This window comes from Sinocyclocheilus anshuiensis, unplaced genomic scaffold, assembly GCF_001515605.1.
Source record: "Sinocyclocheilus anshuiensis isolate Anshui unplaced genomic scaffold, SAMN03320099.WGS_v1.1 scaffold85, whole genome shotgun sequence".
NCBI lineage: Eukaryota > Metazoa > Chordata > Actinopteri > Cypriniformes > Cyprinidae > Sinocyclocheilus > Sinocyclocheilus anshuiensis.
This window is the reverse complement of record NW_015536800.1, coordinates 1,727,823-1,732,509: the sequence shown is the minus strand read 5'-3', so window position 1 is coordinate 1,732,509 and position 4,687 is coordinate 1,727,823. Positions and strand designations below refer to the sequence as shown.

General features: G+C 36.0%; 1 protein-coding gene across 5 annotated transcripts in view; it reads right to left on the bottom strand.

The window, feature by feature from the left end:
• The window catches only part of LOC107656158 (RNA-binding protein 47-like), a 29,012-nt gene that overhangs the window by 18,437 nt on the left and 5,888 nt on the right, over positions 1 to 4,687 (bottom strand). For 3 of the 5 annotated variants that reach the window (XM_016443887.1, XM_016443927.1, XM_016443936.1), the window contains exon 3: positions 2,665 to 2,816. The exons of 1 other annotated variant lie outside the window; for it this stretch is intronic. The gene's annotated coding sequence lies outside the window, so the exon portion shown is untranslated. Of the gene's footprint in view, positions 1 to 2,660; positions 2,817 to 4,687 lie in introns of all 5 variants that reach the window. One more of the 5 variants, XM_016443896.1, reaches the window with a different exon arrangement.

Here is a 4,687-nt window from a genome sequence, read left to right as displayed (position 1 = left end):
TATGTTTCTTAGTTTTTTCTTATCAGTTTTGTATATTAGGGTTGTGTGTTATACCTAATGTTGTTAAATGAATGTTTATTGCATTATTTCAGTTTCATGTGTGTTACCATGATGGTGTTTGGTGTTTGTGTGAATGACACTGTGCACCTTCTATATATGTTATTATTTAAAAGCTGCTTGTGATGGGCTTTGGTTCATCATGTGACTTTCTCATCACCACCTGCATTTGGTGGTTATCAGTGTATTACAAAGGTGCAAAACAGATTTCAGTACTTCAATAGGTTGGTATATTAACATTATATCAGTTAATGAAAATACGGTATTTAACTGTAAATTTAAGTTAAAACCGTAAAACCTAAAACGTTGCTACCGTATTTTTTATGGTAAAATTCCGGCAACCACAGCTGCCGGTTTTTTACCGTAAATTTTACGGAATTTTTTTTACAGTGTATTCACCTGCAGTGTCTCACCTTAAAGTTCACGAAATTCAGCTTTAATTTTAAACAGATTATCCAGTGAAAAAGCTGCTGGCTGATTTTGAAAGTGACACAAGAGGGAACTACAACTTCTGTTAATCAGCCTAGCAGTTATAGTTATAGGCCAAAGTGGCCAAATGTTGTCCAAAACAAATATGTGAGCATAGACTTACTTTAGCAGATACATTTTATTCTCACTGATTGTTCACTGGAACTTTGTGTAATGATGTGATCCAAACAGCGAGCTGATGCATCATCTGTTTGTCAACAACAATCGATATGAATACTGAAAGTGACAGAAATTTGAAAATATATGAGTGAATCACTTGAAAGCTATCAAGAACAAAAATTAGATCTTAAGTTTTCATGACGTAAAAAAATCCTTGTATTCAGTGGTGAGAAAGATCTAAAAAGAATCAGCACGGAGAACTATCAGAGTTACAAGAAAAACTCAGTATTGAAAGGTCTGTATATTGTCCTATAAATATGCTATGTGCATTGCAGATGAACGTCTGGATCACAGGAGATGAATTTACAATATTACATAAAGAACACATTACGGTTTCTTAAAACAGAACACTGGCGTCAAACAATGTCAGACAGAGTGAGAGACGTGTGGACATGGTGACCATCATACCCACAACACCATTCTCAATTCCTGTAATCCTTAGTTTCAATTCTCTATGAAAACATGCTACAGTAAAACATTTATCCAGTCATTCATATAAAACACACACAATGATTTTGTTCTCATCACAAAAACAGGCATTGAATAACTCAAACAATCAGTGTTATTTTAGTATTATTATATACTCTTATAGTATTCATTAATATTTAGAATTTGTTTTTATTCGTAATTTTTGTTTTGTAATTTTGTGGTTTTTATCTCTATTCAGCTTTAATTTATTTTATTTCAGTTTTAGAAATGTTAGTACTTCTACTTAAACTTTTTATATTTCAATTAGTTACAAAGGCAACATTTCTAATTTTCACTTTTAAAAGTTTAAAAAAATTTTTACCTAATATTTATGTTTTATTTTATTTGCGCTTTATTTCAATCAGTGAAAACAATGTTTACCAGTTTTATTTTTAGTTAACACTGCTAAACGTATTTTATTTAAATTAGTTACTAAGGGTACATTTCTAGTTTTTTTTTATTTTTTAAAGTTTTAAGTTTAAAAGTTAAAGTTTAAAGTAAACCTAATATATTTTATTTCAGTTATTTCAGATATTTACATTTCAATAGTTTTAGTTAACACAGCTAACAATCAATAACAAACAAGGAAAAAGGAAGTAAAAAACTAAAAATGATTAAGGTTAAGTGTATACACACACAATCAAACACAACATCACATATTAAGCATTTTTGCATACACACACACATATCGAGTGGACAAATCACAAATGAACACATCTTCCCATAACCTAAAGCACTTCAATTTTTTTTACCATAACTACACTGCACACATTAGAGCATTGGGATGAACCACAAATGCTGATGACATCTTGAGGTTTCTTATCTTGCAGTCTGAACTCTTCACTCCTGAAGTTAATCTACTTACTGCAACACAATGTGACGAGGCCTGATCAAACACAATCCGCTGATACAGACACACACAGCTGATGATCTGCTCAAAAATGCCTCAAGTAAGCACATCACTGATGTCTCATCACTTTCACCTGATGATTTTTCGGTGAGAAATCTGCACACGGAGAATCGAGATATCTGCCACTGACTGGAGAAATACAGGAACCTTTCTGATAACAGTAACACGCACAGGTCTGGGCCCACCCTAACAGCAAACATAAGGCTGAAGAAGTCGAGTCCAAAGACCAACAACCAACGCAGCGAACTGTGACACACAATTACATTTAACTCTATTTTACGCTTACTTGCATAAACACACAATGCTGCTAGTCAAATTACCTAAGCTGCTATTTATATTTCAACAGTACATTTATACTTCAAAGTCCTTACCATACAGCAAACAAATGTATCGTTTTCATTTTTTAAGTTCCCCTGAAGGTCATAAAAGTTCATTACAACATTGCCACTCAAAAAGAACACACAAGTAAACACCAATCATTTAAATAAAGCCTCAGCCAGAACTAAACAAGCAGAAAAAACACACATACTTCAAAATCCCAGCAGTCACAGTCACACAATGAAGAAACACAGGTTACCTGCCTTTTCAGGTGAATGAATGTGTGTCCGAGTGGCAGTGTAGCTGGTGTGTTTCACTCACAGTCACACACACACACACACACACACACACTCAGGCCTTCTGTCTGTCTGGCGTCAGCGGCTAGCCTCTTCTCTCTCTCGGTCTCACACACAGTCTGTGGGGTAGAGAAGCGGAGTGTGTGATTGGAGGTGCAGTTGGTAAAAGAGTGTTTACTCAGTGCATGTGAGGGGTGGGGCAGAGCAAAGGTGCCCCCTCCTACACCTCTCTCCTATATTTCTTTCTTTCTTCCTTCCTTTTCCTTGTCACACCCAAGAACCCTTCTCTCCCGTTTTTCTGGGAGCAAACGAGATGTCTGTGCGGGAGCGTGACTGCGTGCGGTGAGCTGTGAATGAGATTGTCCACTGACTGAGCAAAAGTTCATTATAGGTGGCAACTGATTGAAAACTATTCAGTCTAACCTGAAATCAATTTCCTGAATTCCTGCATTCAAAAACATTTCAAGACAAACCGTTTGAAGCTCAGCGGCCCTCATGCACATTCAAACCTGGAAAGGACTGTGAAATCTTCTCATTCCTGTTCCTAAGAAACAGGTACTTACACGTTACAGTGTGTTTTATGTTGCTTTAGTTACTTTGATAAGGTGGAAATCATTGATTTGCAGAAGGGAGTGCGTGCTGGAGTGAAACAGTATATAGAAACTGAGACAACCAAAATTGGCCATATAAAAAGGAAAAAAAATAAAGGGCTTTGTTTTCCCTCCTATTTATATTTCTGTGAAACAGGAAGCCATGGCTGGATAATTTCAAATGTGTGATTGTACACTGCCATTCAAAAGTTTGGGGACTGTAAGTTTGTTTGTTTATTTATTTATTTTTGAAAGAAATTAAAACTTTTATTCAACACGGATACATTAAACTGATCTAAAAAGACATTTATAATGTCATTTCTGTTTAAAATTAATGCTGCACTCTATTCATCAAAGAACCCTGAAAAAAGGGAATCATGGTTTCCATTGAAATATTAAGCAGCACAACTTTTCAGCTGATTTCAACTTTAATAATAATAAAGTGCATTTCTTGAGCACTAAATCAGATTTCCGAAGGACCATGTGACCCTGACAGTATTACTGTATTTTTGGGACAGAAAAAAACCCTCACTAACCCTTTTAAATTATGCTAAAAAGCAACACTTTCCTTTATAGCCCACATATTGGTTTGAAAACAAAGTTCATGGACATGTTATTTATCAACTACCCGATTATATTTTTCTGCAGAGTCAGCAAGATGTCATATGATGATGGTCACTTGTTACACATTTAGCTGTAACTACTAAACATGGGGGTGGAATGAGGGAGGGCAATGAGGGTAGAGCGACGGGAGACGTGCATAAATAGGAAATGATGGTGTGCTTAAGAGGCAAAACAATTTTTGTTTGAGGCGGTTGGCTGATCAGAAGAATCCTTAGTAGCCACACAAAATAAACAAACACTCACACACACACACACACACACACACACACACACGCAAAGGGGTGGCAAACCAGTTGGATGGATCCCTCAACTGTCTACAACAGTCTGTGCTCACAATACTAGTGTACACATATTAATTCACAAGAAAACATTTCCGAAGTTTATCCCCACTCGCTGAAAATACAACCTTGAGATGTAAAATAGCACAATCAGATATTATCTTTTAAATCATTAGCAACATTATAAAACCTTGGCACATGATGCATTGTGGGTAGGCCATAAAGCAGGGTGAGGCTGTGTAGAGTCAATATACTTTGAGAGGGTGCAAAGTCTGCATTTATAACCTTATCAGTGCCCACTCTACACATCTAAAACCTTATTCTTTATTGAGTTCAAGTTCTTCTTCTGTGCTTCCTCAAGATGGAGTGTGTTTGTTACAGAAAAAGAGGGACAAAGTATTAGATAAACATAAATGAAACTTATTAAATATATCCTCAAGGGACAGTTGGTAGAAGGCGTGTGTGTGTGTGTGTGTTGGGGGGGGGGGGGGAGAATGT